This window comes from Geotrypetes seraphini, chromosome 11, assembly GCF_902459505.1.
Source record: "Geotrypetes seraphini chromosome 11, aGeoSer1.1, whole genome shotgun sequence".
NCBI lineage: Eukaryota > Metazoa > Chordata > Amphibia > Gymnophiona > Dermophiidae > Geotrypetes > Geotrypetes seraphini.
Window position 1 is genome coordinate 117,561,979 of NC_047094.1, and position 18,918 is coordinate 117,580,896.

Consider the following 18,918-nt stretch of genomic DNA (forward strand, 5'->3'; position numbering starts at 1 on the left):
GAGGTAAAATAACATTATTCACCGATGACGCCAAACTAAGCAATGTAGTGGGCAAAAGCACAACAGACATAAATTCAATGTCTGACAACATGATGCACGACCTACTCCTACTGGAGCACTGGTCTAGGTCCTGGCAACTCAGCTTCAATGCCAAAAAATGCAAAGTCATGCACCTGGGCAGCCAAAATCCATGCAAGACTTACACCCTTAATGGCGAGATCCTAACAAGAACTGAAGCAGAACGAGACTTAGGGGTGATTGTCAGTGAGAACATGAAGATTGCCAATCAAGTGGAGCAAGCTTCATCCAAGGCAAGGCAAATCATAGGTTGCTTACGCAGGAGTTTCATCAGCCGTAAGCCTGAAGTCATTATGCCATTGTATAGATCCATGGTGAGGCCCCACCTGGAATACTGTGTGCAATTCTGGAGGCCGCATTACCGTAAGGATGTGCTGGGACTGGAGTCGGTCCAGAGAATGGCCACCCGGATGGTCTCGGGACTCAAGGTTCTCCCGTACGAGGAACGGCTGGATAAGTTGCAGCTGTACTCACTCGAGGAACGCAGAGAGAGGGGTGACATGATCGAGACATTCAAGTATCTCACGGGCCGCATCAAGGTGGAAGAAGATATCTTCTTTTTCAAGGGTCCTGCGGCAACAAGGGGGCATCCGTGGAAAATCAGGGGTGGGAAACTGCACGGGGACACCAGGAAATTCTTTTTCATTGAAAGGGTGGTTGTTTGCTGGAATAGTCTTCCACTTCAGGTTATCGAGGCCAGCAGCGTGCCTGATTTTAAGGCCAAATGGGATAGACACGTGGGATATATTCACAGAGAAAGGTAGGGGAGAGTCATTGGGGTGGGCAGACTAGATGAGCCGTGGCCCTTATCTGCCGTCTATTTCTATGTTTCTATGTAACGTGGATAAGTGTAAGGTGATGGACGTCGGTAACAAAAATCTTATACAAGAATACAGGATGTCTGGTGCGGTACTTGGAGAGACCCCCCAGGAAAGAGACTTGGGAGTAGTGGTCGACAAGTCAATGAAGCTGTCTGTGCAAAGTGCGGCGGTGGCGAAAAGGGCAAACAGAATGCTAGGAAAGATTAAGAAGGGGATCATGAACAGATCGGAGAAGGTTATCATGCTGCTGTACCGAGCCATGGTACACCCTCACCTGGAATACTGTGTCCAGCACTGGTCGCCATACATGCAGAAGGACATAGTACTACTCGAAAGGGTCCAGAGAAGAGTGACTAAAATGGTTAAAGGGCTGGAGGAGTTGCCCTACAGTAAGAGATTAGAGAAACTGGGCTTCTTCTCCCTTGAAAAGAGGAGACTGAGAGGGGACATGATCGAAACATTCAAGATAATGAAGGGAATAGACTTAGTAGATAAAGACAGGTTGTTCACCCGCTCCAATCAAGTGGAGAAGGCTTCATCAAAGGCAAGACAAATGATGGGTTGCATCCGAAGAAGTTTTATCAGCCGGAAGCCCGAAGTTATAATGCCATTGTACAGATCCATGGTGAGGCCTCATCTGGAATATTGTGTACAATTCTGGAGGCCACATTACCAAAAAGATGTGCTGAGAGTTGAGTCGGTTCAAAGAATGGCCACCAGAATGGTCTCGGGACTAAAAGACCTCCCGTATGAAGAAAGGCTGAATAAATTGCAGCTATATTCACTCGAAGAACGTAGAGAGAGAGGAGACATGATAGAGACGTTTAAATATATCACTGGCCGTATTGAGGTGGAGGATGATATCTTCTTTTTTAAAGGTCCCTCTGCCACAAGAGGACATCCGCTGAAAATCAGGGGTGGGAAATTTCATGGCGACACCAGGAAGTTCTTCTTCACCGAAAGGGTGGTCGATCGTTGGAATGAACTTCCACTTCAGGTGATTCAGGCCAGCAGCGTGAAGGATTTTAAAAGGAAATGGGATACACATGTGGGATCTCTAGGGGGGTAAATTCAAGGGGGTAGGGTTGTTGGAGTGGGCAGACTTGATGGGCTGTGGCCCTTTTCTGCCGTCATCTTCTATGTTTCTATGTTTCCAAGGTAGAGAGAACAAGAAGGCACTCTCTGAAGCTAAAAGGGGATAAACGTAAGGAAGTTCTTTTTCCCCAAGAGAGTGGTAGAAAACTGGAACGCTGTTCCGGAGGCTGTTATAGGGGGAAACATCCTCCAGGGATTCAAGACAAAGTTAGACAAGTTCCTGCTGTACCGGAACTTACGCAGGTAAGGCTAATTTCAGTTAGGGCACTGGTCTTTAACCTAAGGGCCATCACGTGAGCGGACTGCTGGGCATGATGGACCACTAGTCTGACCCAGCAATGGCAATTCTTATGTTCTTATATCGCAAACCAACTGATAAGAACACATTTTTGCACTATACCAGTTTCCATAATAAATGCTTAAAAGTAACCTACCATACAGTCAGTTCTTAGGACTGAAAAGAAATTGCACTAACTTCACAGACTTTCAAGAACAAGCAAAAGAGATGTCACAACACTTTTCTAACAGGGGTTGCCCACAAAGCTGTATTTACAGGAGTTCACCAAAAAGTTCTCATAAGGAGTTGAGAAGATCTTCTCGAGAAAAATTGTGCAAAAAATCCACCAGACCTGGTATGTACAATGAAGTTTACACATTTAGCAGGAGATCTGAAGATTATTAAAAAACATTGGCATATTTGGTAGAATCACAACTGTTTCAAAGATAAACATTCAATCATAGCATACTCGCAACATAAAAACCTAAAGGCAAAATTAGTACCATCAACACTACCTCATGTACTCTTTCTTTCAATGAATGACACAGTGCCAAGGGTCATTTCCCATGTAGTAAATGTAGTGTTGAGACATCTGTATTTATTCATCCAGACACAAAAAAAGAATATCCTCTGAGACACAGGTCCAATTGCAACACCGCTAATGTAGTTTACTGTATATCATTATATGTCCATTCAGCTTTCTGTATGTGGGTAAAAAAAAAAGGTATGGTCCACACCCGAATTATAGAACATAGTAGTACTGCCCGATTCAGGAAAAAAAAATTTCGATTTGATTTGATTCGATTCAGCCTATTGAATCGATTTTTCGATTCGATTTGATTCGATTCGATTTTCCTGCCCAAATGGGTGTTTTTTTCCAAACATCCTGGTGGGTTTATTTTATAGCCTCTTCACCCTCTTTGCTCTCTCCTACCCACACTGGTCCTGTGGTGTAAACAAAATAAACAAACAAAAAATACTTTTCCTCTCTCTATTAAATCCTAGCTCACGATTGCGGTCCAACACCAGCTCTGGAAGGATATACATTTCAAATCTGACATATTGTAATCTCAAAACAGAAAATAAAATTATTTTTCCTACCTTTTGTTGTCTGGTCATTTTTCAAATCTTGTTGGTCTCATGTTGGTCTGGTTATCTTCTGATCAGGCTCTCCTTCTTTCTTCTTTCTCTGTGCTAATCATCCATCTTCCATCTCTGTCCTCCCCTTCTGTTTCCCTTTCCTCCCCCGGAGGTCTGGCATCTTTCCTTTTTTTTCATTTCCATTCCCCCGCAGCTGCAGCGATGGACCCCCACCATCCACAGATCTACCATCTCTCCTTTTCTCATCTACCCTTTCATCCAGCATCTCTCTTGTGTCCCTCCATGCCCAGCATCTTATCTCTCCCCATATCCAGCTTCTTCTTTTTCTCTTCCTTACCTTCTGTATCCCCTTCCCCAGGTACAGGCTTTCTCCTACTATCGCTCCTGCCATCCTGCACCTTGCCCACCTACTTTGGAGCAGTATCTGTCCTTCTTGTACCCTTCCCCTTGTGGTCTTGCATTTCTTTCTTCTTCTCCCTCTCTCCATTAGTCCAGCACCACTTCTCTGCTTTCCTCCCCCTCTTTTTGGTCTCTCTCTTCCCTTCACTTCACCCTAGGTCTGGCATCTCCCCTCCTCTCTCTTACTCCTTCCTCCTCCTCCCTCTGCACAGGCCTGCCTCCCCACCGCCAAAGGAACACTTCCACCTCCTCCCTCTGCACAGGCCTGCCTCCCTGCCCTGAAGGCCTGCTACCCGCCACGAAGACCTACTCCCCCCCAGGAAGACACTTTCTCTCTTCCTCCCCACGCTAAGGCCTGCTCCCTCCACGAGGCCTGCTCCCCCCTCCTCCGCCGCAAAGGCAAATTTTCTCCTCCTCTCTGCTGCGAAGGCCTGCTTCCCCCGCAAACGAATGCCTGCTCCCCCCCCCGCCGTGAAGGCACATTTTCTCCTCCCCCTGCCATGAACAAATGCCTGCACCTTCTCACTCTTATCTCCTTAATGCTAATAGGGCAGCTTGCAGGCTCGCTGGTGTTATAGCAATCCCTGCAGCTGCCCGTGGTCCTCAGCGGCACGTTCTTTCTGCTACGTCCTGCCCCTGCTCTGACGTCAGGGGCAGGATCGCGGCAGAGAGAACGTGCCGCTGAGGACCACGGGCTGCTACAGGGATCGCTATAACACCAGCGAGCCTGCAAGCTGCCCTATTAGCCTAAAGAGGTAAGTTCGGGGAAGCTTGGGGAGGTAAGAGCGGGGAGGCAAGAGCGGGCAAGCTGGGGGAGGCCTTTCTGACCTACCCTCCCCCCTCAAGCAGGAGCAGCAGCGGATGGCCAGCAAGAGGCAGCGCTGCAGCTCCTGCTTTAGGAAGGCACGGGGGAAGGGTCAGCCATTGAATCGGGAGGCAGATTTTTTAAAAAATTGAATCGATTTGAATTGATTCACCTGATTCGAATCGGTGAATCGGGCAGCACTAGAACATAGCAGATGCATTAACAGGAACATCACCTCAGCACCTCTAGTTGAGCACTGGAATTCAGCTAGACACGAAACCTCAGACCTAAAATACATTGTATTTAAGGCTATCTCTCCTAGACCAAGAAGAGGAGACAGAGATATATAGCTTTGCTGCAAGAAGAGAAGAGAATCATTTTTGAGATGCAATGTGTCTCTCCAAAAGGTCTTAATATAGAAATGGATTACACTCTATTTCTATAGATCTTTCTCTATAGCAGGAATCCCATATCCTAAAATATAGATAAGCACAATGCATTTCTTTGAAGAATAATCAAAATAGGTTTTGTTATCATTTCCAACATGTAAACCGTTTTGGGGAAAAATGGTATAGAAATTTTAAAAATAAATAAATGTCATTAGGTTATTATCAGAACCGACGTTTGTTACAATTGTTCAGACAAATAAAGTTAGCTACATACTATTCCCTGGTCATGTGACCTCCTTCAACTTTATCTGAATGTGGTTTCACTTCTCATCTTTCAATTTGTGACTCGGAAGATTGCAGTAGCCATGTTTAATTCACAGTAAGTTTGTTTCAATCTTTTTACTAGCAGCTTCATTTACCTCCCTCTTGCAGTTTTTAATCTTGTGTTACTTTTAGAGTCCTGTGCCATTCTGGTCCTCCCTTCCCCCTCATCCCTGTACCTTCGGTCATTTTAACCCTTTCTTTTGACTATTGTTTACATTTCAAGCCTGATATGTTTGTTCTGTTCCTTAATACCGCTTTGTTTTTTCTCCCACAAGCATATCTTATTTAAGGTGCACTACTTTTATCCCAGCCCCTTTTGGTTTTCATTCATTTTTAAGATCTGCAGTTGTTTTTATTCCTTTAAAAAAAAAAAATAAAAAAAAACCCCACCTGGTTTTAGATTCCCTTGTTGGCAGCTTTTAGAAATTTACAACCTTCATTTTTGTTCATTATCATTTCTAGCATTTTCTGTTTGTGTCCACACAAGCATTTATAAGAAGACAGAACAGCTATTATAGGTGTGCAATTACTTGCATTCTGCTATACTAGGTTCACTTAACTTTTGTGGAGTGTCGGCTACATCCCTGTTCAAGGAAGTATATTATGTTTTAGTATCTAATGTGCAAAGTCAGTTGGAATTTTGATGATTTTACTTTAGGTTCTGATGAACCTACACTAATCTTCACAGACTGTCTCTGGAAGGCATTTGATTCTGTTTCAGAGCTTCAAGTTCTTAAATTATGTGAAAAATTGAAAAGGTGTAACTGTACTTTGGATCCCCTCCCTTCCTATCTTTATGGTAACAGTCCTTTACAGGCCATCACTTGGTTGACTTCCTTACTAAATTATACTCTGAGTAATGGCCATTTTTCAATGGAGATGGGTAAAATAGTTCTAACACCTTTGTTGAAAGGGTTGACTTGGACCCCTCACTCTTCCCACTATCATCTTATTGCAAATATACCTCTACTGACAAAAATGTTGAAATCAATTATTTCCAAACAACTTTCCAACTATCTAGAGAAGTTTTCTATTCTTTTACCATTTCAACATGGATTTAGACCCAATTTCAGTACAGAAACTCTTTTGATATCTTTAATTGCAAAAATTCAAAATTTGCAGTTACAGAATAAATATGCAGTATTATTACAATTTGACTTGTCTGCCACATTTGATGTGGTTCATTATGATATTTTGATTCATATGTTGGCTGACATAGGACTAACCCATATGGTTCTAGATTGGTTTAGTAAATTTCTTTTGCGAAGTTCATATGAGGTATGCTTAGAGGGCCAGGTCTCATCTTCATGGATACCCAAATGTGGGGTGCTGCAAGGTTCTCCTTTGTCACCTATTTTATTTAATATCTATATGACGTCTTTAAAAAAACTTCTCTCTTTCGCCTACAGAATCTATTTTTACCTATGCAGATGATATTTTTTTTTTTTATTGGAAGTCAAACATGATTTCAGTGACCTTGTTTACAGGCATAGATAGCTGTATCTCTAAGTTCCAGAGTTGGGCAAATTCCATTCAAATGAAACTGAATGCTTCAAAAACTAAGCTGCTTTGGATCGGTCCTAGATTAGTTAATCTCCCCACTAATATTGCGTTGAAATCAAATATATTACAACTTGACTTCACTTCTAGAGTTTTGGGTATTATTCTGGATTCCTCTCTCACTTTTAATAACCAGATAAATTCCTTAGCAAAGAAATGTTTCTTTAGTTTGCGCATGCTGAGGAAAGTCAGGGCACTATTTTATCAAGAACATTATTTATTACTGGTACAATCCACTGTGTTGGCCCAGTTGGACTACTGTAATTCTATTTATTTGGGTATTAAACAGGGCAGTTTAGATAGTCTCCAGTTAATACAAAATACAGCGGCCAAACTTATTTTTGGAAAGAGAAAGTACGACCATGTTTCCCCATTGCTGAGAAAACTCCATTGGCTTCCAGTCCATCAAAGGTTACAGTTCAAGTGTGCATGTGTGGTTTTCAAACTCCTTTGTGGAATATTTGACTCTTTGATTCCCCTTAGTAGGAATTCCTTTAGATCCTGCTATTCAAGAATTACAACAATTCACAAATTAACATTTCCTTCTCTGAAAGGTATTAAATGCACTGAGAAGCTTAGAAAATCTTTTACTTTTAAATTGGTGAGAATTTGGAATGGACTTCCAGATTCTCTAAGACTGGTAGATCAATTATTTCAATTTTGAAAAAGTTTGAAAACCTGGTTGTTTACACAATAGTTAATTTGATTTTAGCTGTCAGTAATTTTAAGCAATTCAACATACTTTTTTCTAACTTTTTTTTAACAAATTGTAAACCGGGTCGAGCTCCTTAGGAAGTAGATTCAGTATATAAAATGAAGATTAGATTAATACTTTTAAGTACATTTTATTTAAGATTCCATTGTTTCTATAATATCTACACTAGAGATACATTGTTTTTATTTCTATCATGTCTACTGGTCATTTTATTTTAGCATAATAGAGGTATCACTCTTTTTGTTTTATCTAGTTTTGATTTTGAACAGTATTAGTGTGTCCTTATACTAACATTCTTTGTCATTAGCAGCAGATGAATCCAGACAAGTGGGATAACGTCCATCAACCAGTAGGGGGAGATAGAGAGAACTAAATTGACCTCGGTTATATCTTGGATGCACCTCCTTCTGGCCAATCAGTATTCTCTATCTCCAGCAGGTTGGATGGAGGTTTTCATTCTGGTTCCTGGTTTCAGCTCCTGCAGACGGAAGGCTATTTTTTGCTCCTGTTGCAGCAGCTTCAGTGGAGCCTAGGGGTGTTGGCCAGAATGAGCTAACTTTAGAGGCAACACCTGGGCCCACACAGATCTCTTCCCCACCCTCCCTGCCGGTGAGGACGGACAGAGGCAGGCCTCAGTGGAGAAGGTGGTCAGAGGTTTGGAAGAAGAGGCCCGATCCCAAATGCCGGCACAGTTCCTGTGTGCTGCAGCATGTGCACTTCTCCCCTTGCCTTCCTGGAGTATGGGAGCACGTGAGTACTGAGTGATTAGGTACCGGGTTGTTAGCCGGATGTGCGGCCGGTTGTTCGGGGGACACATTATAAGTGGTTGGGCACCGGAGGGCATGTTGTTTGTTCCCATGCTTCTGACAGGACTGTAGAGTTTTTTAATCTCTCCCGGGTTGCACTTTGTACAAGCGCAGAGTTGTGTTTGGGTGCTCTGGGCGCACAGCGTTGTTGGCGGACGTGCTCGGTTGCCTGGATATGCCTCCTGCTAGACAAGAGAGCCATCAGTCAGGGGGGATGGGTGGTAATCTCATCCCAGCCCTGAAGTTTCTCTTGACAGCTAGTGGTTTTTTTTGGGTGGAGACTGTGATCTTTAAAGCGCGCACGCCTGCATTGTGCTGGGTCAGCTGCACCTCGACTGACTTAATGTGCCTCCCTGAGGCTGTGTTGGGGCAGCATTTCCTCGATCTCCATGTCATTGGGGAACGGAGATGTCTGTGAGAGGGGTGACCCTTGCTCTTTTTCATTCTTTTTCTGGTTTCTGGGAGGAGGTCCCCTGGTCCTTAACAGTAGTTTTCGGGTAGATCTTTCTTGGTGCAGGAGAACACACGACTCCTTGTGTCCTCTGGTGCATTTTTTATGGATAGGCCTTTGTGTCGGGATTCCAGATGCACCAGGTTGTCGCCCTTTTTCTGCCACCTACGGCTGCTTTCGCAGTGTTTGGGGTTCCTTGCAATACCCTGACATGCAAAGTACCAGATTCGGTGACAGCACTTACTCAGTGGTGTAAGGTTGGACCCCCCCAAAATGTAAGGTTGGAGGGGTTATGGTTGAAGTGGCCTTATAATCCGCGGTCCTGAGTTCAATACCTTCACAGAAGTTTCATTAGGTTGTAAAATCACTGAGAAAGACCACTAATAGTGTTTGCATAAAGAATAAATATATTGTGCAGAGAAAGCAAGATTCATAAAAGTTACAATTAAACATTACAATTAATGAGAGATAAGTTTTATAAATACAGAGACTGCTTCTGTGCTCTTGTAAATGAGAGAGAATAGGTGCTGTGAGGACAGAGAGGTAGAGAGAGAAGTAGAGCGAGAAAGGGGGGTGAGGAGGGATGTTCCAAGCTTCAGGTTCCAGAGATAGAGAGAAGGGGGGTTGATGTTGAGAGGGGGCTTTTTATAACAAATAGAATCTATTGAACTTCAATAGAATCTATTGAAGTTAAGTATCCCCATCCTTAGTAAACTGTCTGAAACAATAGTTAGTTTCACTGACTAGGAAGGTGAGTGAGGTGTGCTAGACTGGAGAAGAATAGACTGGAGTCAAATGTAATTTCCAGTATGCCTCTGACAATATTTGTGCACCTTGACCCATTGTATCTTAAGCTGTCATCTGAAGCACCAGACGTTAACACATCTTCTTAACACCTCTTAGCTGTCTTTAGCACCTTTTTACTGCCAGGTCCTTTAATCATTGATTGAATTAAGGCTGTCTGCAATGACATTCCCTAAGGTCAAACATGAATGATATAATCTCCCATAGGCTTTTGCTGACATTGGTTAGGCCAGGGGTCGCGATCGACCGGTAGCTCAGGAAGGCAACATGAGTCGATCGCAGAGCCCATCCCGGGCTCTGTGATAGACTCGTGTTGCTGTCCCGATCTACCGGGCTTATCAGCCTTCCTCTCCCCGACGTCAAAGACGCAGACGCCGGGCATTAGGCTGTTTTTGTCATTTCGGGGGGGGGGGGGGGCATGGTGGCGGCGGCAGCAGCAACAACAGCCTGAAAAAGAAATCATCCTGGCCCGGGTTGGTGTCATACTCCGGAACTTCTACCTCTTCCAGCAGCCCTCTCCCTTCTACCTGCTTCCGGCCATACCCCCTGCTCCGCGGCTCTCTTCGGCAACTCAGCAGCAGCGATAGACACAAGCTTCTGACGTCGGGGCCTACCCTCTGCGAGTCCGCTTGTTTCAACTTCCTTTTTCCACAAAGGCGGGACTCGTAGAGGGAAGGCCTCGATGTCGGCAGCTTGTCTTGATCACCGCTGCTGACGAGTTGCTTAAGAGAGCCGCGGAGCAGGGGTTTTTTGCCAGGTGCAGGTAGAAGGGAGAGGGCCAGATGCAGGACTCGTGGGTGAGGGAGCAGAAGAGAATGAGAAAAAGAGAGGGGAGGGAAACAAAAGGAAATATTTCATACTGGGCTGGGCCGGAGTGGAGGGAGGGTGGAAAGATTCTGGCTACAGGGTGCATTAACAAAGGAAAAGGGGGGAAAGCTGAAAATGGAGATAGTGACACAAAGAAGAGAAAGAGTAAGCAGGACCTACTGAATAAGGATAGAGATACAGAGGGGACATGAAGAGGTGAAATAGAGACATAGAAGTAATGCTGAAAAAGTGTGGGGGGGGAGATAAAGACATTGAAAGGGTAAATGGTGAACATGGGGTAAAGACAAGGACAGAGACAAATGAAGATTCTGAAAAAGTGGTGAGATAGGGATATAGATGAGATGGACACAAAGAAGGGTGATGCTGGAAAATAGGTGGAATGGTAATTCTGACAGACACAGAAGAGAAATGCTGGATCAAGGAGAGATGGGGCTCAGGCTGGATGGAATGAGGAGAAATGCCTTGTTGGCCCGAAACTTCCTCTCCTACGTCAGAATTGACGTCAGGGAGCGGAATGCTGGTCAGCGCGACGCTTCTGCAGGGAAAGCTTGGGACGGCGGTGGCTTGGGGGCTGTTCCACGATGGTGGTGGCAGCAAACCGAGTGGCTTGGGGGAGGGCATGGAGAAAGAAAGAAAGGGGGCAGACAGAGAGACAGAAAGAAGGGGGAACAGGGAGACAGAAAGAAAAAGTTGGGGGAGAGAATGAGGTCTGGAGGAGAGGAAACATACAGGAGGCTGAAAGAAAGGAAGAAAGATTGGATGCATAGTCAGAAGAAGAAAGTGCAACCAGAGACTCATGAAATCACCAAACAGCAAAGGTAGGAAAAATGATTTTATTTTCAATTTAGTGATCAAAATGTGTCGGTTTTGAGAATTTATATCTGCTGTCTATATTTTGCACTATGGCTCCCTTTTACTAAACCGCAATAGCGTTTTTTAGCGCAGGGAGCCTATGAGCATTGAGAGCAGCACGAGGCATTCAGCGTAACTCCCTGTGCTAAAACCTACTATTGTGGTTTAGTAAAAAGGGAGGGGGGTGTATTTGTCTATTTTTGTATTTTGTTACTGAGGTGACATTGCATAGAGTCATCTGCCGTGACCTCTTTGAAAAAGCCCGGAATATGAATAATTAACATTTTCTCTGACTTTCAGTGTGCTTTGTGGTTTTTTTAAAATTTTATTGTTGGTAGATCATTTTGACTTAGTCATTATAAAAGTAGCTCGCAAGCCCATAAAGTGTGGGCACCCCTGGATTAGGCTAACCGAAAATGCTGATTGCTAGTATTGCTAGGGCTGACATCTCCCATTTGTGTTTTTGTGTCTTTAAACAGTTTTGTTACCATCCCTGGGGGGATATTTCTCGGCTGCTTATTTACCATGAACAGCGATTGATTTTTGCTTGGCATACTGTGATACCTAACGGGTTAGACAGAGAGATTGCGTGGCTAGTGTTACGATAATAATTCTATATAGTATTTTTCTGGCCTTTTTGATTTGTTCAACTTTTTTTGATTGTTTTGATTTTTTAAAGTTTATTCAGCTGTTCATTTTTGTCAATATGCTGCGATCTATTTAATGCTCCGCCCTCTCTCTACCGTCATGTCATTTGCATGGCAGTTGCCATCTTTGCTTTTGGATCAAGTTAGCTTCCATCTCCTGCCCATTATGATGGCTCGCATTTGTTTTTTGGAAATTGGATCAAGAGTCTGCTTATCTTGGATCACTTTTTTGCACTTGCACTTTAACACTTTGGGACTCACCTTTTTTGAACTTTTACCTTATGATGTTTTTCACTGGATGGCTCAGGACTCCATCTTGTCCATTTGGCCTTATTTTTGTTATTATGTGAGCCAAAGTTTGGATTTACTTGAGTTATATGACCCGTGCACAACATCATCATACAATGGTCAATTTGAGCTAAGTGACTTTTAAATTTCTTGTTCATAATATGAACTTAGTGGTGTCCTTTGTCTCCTTTTTCAAGTTTATGTATGTATGTTTGTATGTATGTTCATTTGTGATAAATTAATGAGATGCTATGAATAAAGTTATAGTGCTTTTAATGTATTTATAACATAGTAACATAGTAGATGACGGCAGATAAAGACCCAAATGGTCCATCCAGTCTGCCCAACCTGATTCAATTTAAATTTTTAAATTTTTTCTTCTTAGCTATTTCTAGGCAAGAATCCAAAGCTTTACCCTGTACTGTGCTTGGGTTCCAACTGCCGAAATCTCTGTTAAGATTTACTCCAGCCCATCTACACTCTCCCAGCCATTGAAGCCCTCCCCAGCCCAACCTCCACCAAACGGCCATATACAGACACAGACCGTGCAAGTCTGCCCAGTACTGGCCTTAGTTCAATATTTAATATTATTTTCTAATTCTAAATCCTCTGTGTTCATCCCACGCTTCTTTGAACTCAGTCACAGTTTTACTCTCCACCATCTCTCTCGGGAGTGCATTCCAGGCATCCACTACCCTCTCCGTAAAGTAGAATTTCCTAACATTGCCCCTGAATCTACCACCCCTCAACCTCAAATTATGTCCTCTGGTTTTACCATTTTCCTATCTCTGGAAAAGATTTTGTTCTATGTTAATACCCTTCAAGTATTTGAACGTCTGAATCATATCTCCCCTGTCTCTCCTTTCCTCTAGGGCAGGGATCTCAAAGTCCCTCCTTGAGAGCCGCAATCCAGTCTGGTTTTCAGGATTTCCCCAATGAATATGCATGAGATCTATGTGCATACACTGCTTTCAATGCATATTCATTGGAGAAATCCTGAAAACCCGACTGGATTGCGGCCTTCGAGGACTGACTTTGACACCTGTGCCCTAGAGGAAAGGAGGGACAGGAGATATGATTTAGAGGTTCAAATACTTGAAAGGTATTAACGTAAAACAAAATATTTTCCAGAGAAAGAAAAATGGTAAAACCAGAGGACATAATTTGAGGTTGAGGGGTGGTAGATTTAAGAGCAATTTAAGGAAATTGTACTTTATGGAGAAGGTGGTAGATGCCTGGAATGCGCTCCCGAGAGAGGTGGTGGAGAGGAAAACGGCGACAGAGTTCAAAGAAGCGTGGGATGAAAACAGAGGATCTAGAATCAGAAAATAATAGTAAATATTGAAGAACTAAGGTCAGTACTGGGCAGACTTGCATGGTATGTGTCTGTATATGGCCTTTTGGGTGAGGATGGGCTGTGGAATGCTTCAATGGCTGGAGGGTGTAGATGGGCTGGAGTGAGCTGTGATGGCAAGTTCAGCAGTTGGAACCCAAGCACAGTACCGGGTAGAGCTTTGGATTCTTGCCCAGAAATAGCTAAGAAGAAGAAAACAAAAAAAAATTTTAATTGAACCAGGTTGGGCAGACTGGATGGACCATTCGAGTCTTTATATGCCGTCATCTACTATGTTACTCTGTTATGTTAAACATCATCCCAAGACTGATAGACACTATCATACTAAATTACATTGAATGCCTCACCTTCTCCACCTGTCAAACCAGAAATCACACCTTTGCCCTGATATACCGAGCCCAAAACTCACCCCTGAATACTGTAGATCAGTGTTTCTCAACCTGCGATAAGTGTATTCTAAAGAGTATAAGGGCCGCCTGTTGGGGTTACAAGGGCTGATCGGGATTCCTCCCTGCTAGCCCCGCCGCTGCAACACACCTATCGCAGCCCACCACTGCCACACGCCAGCTCCATTTAATTATCCTCCGCTGCTGCAATTCTGGGCAGGGAAGGGCCAGGTGCGTGCAGCAATTGTCCGCCGTGGCCCATAAGCCTTCCCCCCGACGTCAATTCTGACGTTGGAGAGAAGGTTTCGGGCCAGTCAATTGCTGCTTGGCTAGCCCGGACCTTCTCTCTGATGTCAGAATTGATGTCGGGGGTGGGGGGGAGTGGAAGGCCATTTTACATAAGGGAGGGAAGAAGGGAGCACTAACTTGGGACATAGAAAGGAGGGAGGGAATAGAAGGGACAATTGTTGGGCCTGAGTGTGTGAGTGAGAGGGAAAGAGTTGGTGCACATGGGGAAAGGAAGTGGAAAATTGGGCATAGAGAGGAATGAGGTAGAGATGCATGGGGAATAGAAGGATGAGAGGGAGAAATGTTGGATATGGTGGTGGAGAGGGAACAGAGGGATAAATTGAATGGGATGCAAAGTGGAGGAATGTTGGGTATAGTGATGGAGGGAGAGATGTGGCATGGTGTTGGAGAGGGGTGATAGAAGGAGAAATGGGTATGAGGCTGGTGGGCAGTGGCGAAAAATGCTGCACATGATCTGGGGGAGAGGGAACAGAGGGATAAATTGAAGGGGATGCAAGGGGGAGGAATGTTGGGCATAGTGATGGAGGGAGAGATGTGGCATGGTGTTGGAGAGAGGTGATAGAAGGAGGAATGGGTATGAGGTTGGTGGGCAGTGACAAAAAATGCTGCACATGATCTGGGGGATGAGAGAGGAAGAAAAGCTGGACTCCCGGAGGAATCGAGAGAGATGTTGGTTGGGGAATGGAATGAGGTCTGGAAGAAAGAAATATTGGATGCACAGCCTGAAGAAAGTGCAACCAGAGACTCCTGAAATCACCAGACAACAAAGGTAGGAAAAATAATTTTATTTTAGTGATCAAAATGTGTCAGTTTTGAGAATTTATATCTGCTGTCTATATTTTGCACTATATTTGTCTATTTTTCTATAGTTGTTACTGAGGTGACATTGCATATTTTGAGTCACCTGCCTTGACCTCTTTGAAAACCCCCGAATATAAATGATAATTAACATTTTCTCTACGTTCAGTGTGCTTTGTGTTTTTATAATTTTGTGGTTACCATTATATATTAATAAGATTATATTGTGTGTATATGAAAAATGGATGGAAGAAATTGGATTACAATTAGTACTATTATTATGGAGGTGGAGTCTGGGGTGGAGTTTGGGTGGGTCTTGGGCGGAGCTTGGGTGTGGGTACTCAGTTGGTATTTGTTAGGCTTAGGGCAGTGGTCTCGAACCCACAGCCCGCCAGGTACTATTTTGAGGCCCTCGGTATGTTTATCATAATTACAATCACAAAAGTAAAATAAAACAGTTTCTTGATCATATAATAATAATAATAAAGTTCTAGGCCAGGGGTGTCCAATGTCGGTCCTCGAGGGCCGCAGTCCAGTCGGATTTTCAGGATTTCCCCAATGAATATACATGAGGTCTATTTGCATGCACTGCTTTCATTGTATGCTAATAGATCTCATGCATATTCATTGGGGAAATCCTGAAAACCCGACTGGATTGCGGCCCTCGAGGACCGACATTGGACACCCCTGTTCTAGGCGGTTCACAGAATAAAGAGGACTGGACATGCCAGTGATGATGAAAAGCAGTACAATATTTCAATAGTGAAAATACAATAAGAAACTATGACTTAGCCAAAAGGAAAGATTTATAAACAACTAGCTGATGTCCCGGCGTTGCACGGGTATTTAATTATAGCAATAACACAGTAAATGGATTGAAATAAAGATACTTTATAGTGGTGAATGAAATTATTTTTTTACAGCTTTATAAAAAGTACAATAATCAAATTATAATGTGAAATATTTGACAAAATAAATACAATACAACTAACACAAAACTTGATTATAAACAACAATTTTAGTTTCACCTCCAGGAGCAAGAACATATAAATTCTTGGGTGAACCCACCCTTGATCAAGCAACATAGAGTTGTCCATGGGAAAAACAGGGGGATCTTAAATCCACTCCACAGTATGTAATAGTCTGTCCCTGTGATTTGTTGATTGTGATAGAGAATGCAAGTCTCACTGGAATTTGCAATCTCTTAAACTGAAAAGGAAGATCTGTTGGAATAAGTGGCATCCAAAAGTTTCAGTATTGATTTAAACAACTCAATATGTGGAAACTCAGGTTGAAAAGAAACTCCATGCAGTTTGTTCCCGGTTCAGAATGGAACCTGTGTTCCTAGTTCAGGATATGTGAGTACTCATGTAATGTAATAACATTATGAACTGGGGTGCATGAAGGAAACAGTTACAAAAACAGTTAGAACATACAAACTCTATATGTATGGTGTCCGTGGTAGAATAGAAAAGATGTCCCTAGTGGTTATAGTGTCATATAAAGGGGTTAATAGTTGGAATTACTGTGAGAATGGCAGCTTTTTACATTTTTTCCATTGACATGAATGGGTGAAATCCGATTTTATGTTTGTAGCTCCGCCCATGTGTGCAGGTGGGCCGCAAGACCCCCAGAACATATCACCCCAGGTAGTGAGGGATCTGCATACCAAGTTTCGTTCAAATCGGTCAAGCAGTTTTTTAATTACTGTGAGAATGGCAGCTTTTTACATTTTTTCCATTGACATGAATGGGTGAAATGTGAATTTCTGTTTGTAGCTCCGCCCACGTGTGCAGGTGGGCCGCGAGACCCCAGAACATATCACCCCAGGTAGTGAGGGATCTGCATACCAAGTTTCGTTCAAATCGGTCAAGCCGTTTTTGAATTACTGTGAGAATGGCAGCTTTTTACATTTTTTCCATTGACATGAATGGGTGAAATCTGATTTTATGTTTTTAGCTCCGCCCATGTGTGCAGGTGGGCCACGAGACCCCCAGAACATATCATCCCAGGTAGTGAGGGATCAGCATACCAAGTTTTGTTCAAATCGGTCAAGCCGTTTTTGCGTGATCGCGGCACATACACACACATATACATACATACACACATACATACCTCCGATTTTATATATACTGTATATAGATAAAGAGTTTTACCTCATGCAAGATTGTCATTTCTTTAATAAGACATTACATTATTTTTTTCTGAGGCCCTCCAAGTACCTACAAATCCAAAATGTGGCCCTGCAAAGGGTTTGAGTTTGAGACCACTGGCTTAGGGGGTACTTGACCTGAAAAGGTTGAGAAACACTGGTTTAAAAGACAGTAATATTCACTTGCCTATCACTTGCACATCCAACAAGTTGCTATAAGACCTGTCGCTTCTATCTCTTCAATATCACCAAAATTCAACCCTTTCTCTCTGAACACACTACCCGGACCTAGAGAATGACACGGTGAAAAATTTGTCCCCGTCACCGCCCCGTCCCCTCGACCACCGTCCCTGTCACCGCCCTGTCCCCGCGACCACTGTCCCTGCCCCATCCCCGCAACTACTGTCCCCGCCCCATCCCTGCAGCATCCTTACAAGCCTCAGTACTGCAATATTTAGCTTATTCCTTCCTTATAAATCAAAGTTCTGGTTGCTGAACTAGAGAAAGAGATGTTCAGCTGGCAGGGCTTTGTTTATAAATTTTTATAAAAACACAATTAATATACTACTTTATCCTAAAGCAAAATAAATAAATAGAAAATTTTTTCTACCTTTGTTGTCTGGTTTCTGTTTCCCTCATCTTCTCATTCAATTCCTTCCACCTACTGTCTGTCTTCTCTCTGCTTCTTCCATTTGCTCTGTTACTGTGCCTCTCCCTTCACCCCCTCCTCAATTAGTCTGGCACCCATCTTCTTCCCTTCGCTTCCCCATAGTCTGGCATCTCTGTCTTCTTCCCTTCCAGCGTCTTCTCCCCACTCTCTCTTCCCCCATTTCCCTTCAGCGTCTTCTCCCCACTCTGTCTTCCCCCCCATTTCCCTTCAGCGTCTTCTCCCCACTCTGTCTTCCCCCCCATTTCCCTTCAGCTTCTTTTCCCCACTCTGTCTTCCCCCCCATTTCCCTTCAGCGTCTTCTCCCCACTCTGTCTTCCCCCCCATTTCCCTTCAGCGTCTTCTCCCCACTCTGTCTTCCCCCCCATTTCCCTTCAGCGTCTTCTCCCCACTCTGTCTTCCCCCCCATTTCCCTTCAGCGTCTTCTCCCCACTCTGTCTTCCCCCCCATTTCCCTTCAGCGTCTTCTCCCCACTCTGTCTTCCCCCCCATTTCCCTTCAGCTTCTTTTCCCCACTCTGTCTTCCCCCCCATTTCCCTTCAGCTTCTTTTCCCCACTCTGTCTTCCCCCCCATTTCCCTTCAGCGTCTTCTCCCCACTCTGTCTTCCCCCCATTTCCCTTCAGCGTCTTCTCCCCACTCTGTCTTCCCCCCCATTTCCCTTCAGCGTCTTCTCCCCACTCTGTCTTCCCCCCCATTTCCCTTCAGCGTCTTCTCCCCACTCTCTCTTCCCCCCATTTCCCTTCAGTCTGCTTCAGCACCTTCTTCTCTCCATCCCTCCACCCCCAGCACCCTTCGCGCGGTCCAGCAGCTCCCTCCCACTGGCCAGCCGTGCATTTCCCTCCCTGTCTTCCCCTTACCTTCTCTTCATGGCGATTTCTATAAGGCTATGCGTTGTATTGCAGCCGGAGCCTTCAAGTCGCGTCGCGTTGGCTGCTGGAAAAGTCTCCTCCGATGCAACCAGAAACAGGAAGTTGCGTCAGAGGAGACTTTTCCAGCAGCCAACGCGACGCGA

The 18,918-nt window shown here is 44.0% G+C and overlaps 1 protein-coding gene across 3 annotated transcripts in view; it reads left to right on the plus strand.

Annotated features, from left to right (window-relative positions):
- Window positions 1-5,200: 5,200 nt before the first annotated feature.
- Window positions 5,201-18,918, plus strand: part of CXCL16 (C-X-C motif chemokine ligand 16) — a 79,673-nt gene continuing 65,955 nt past the window's right edge. For 2 of the 3 annotated variants that reach the window (XM_033962778.1, XM_033962779.1), the window contains exon 1: window positions 5,202-5,344. The gene's annotated coding sequence lies outside the window, so the exon portion shown is untranslated. Of the gene's footprint in view, window positions 5,345-18,918 lie in introns of all 3 variants that reach the window. The other variant, XM_033962776.1, reaches the window with a different exon arrangement.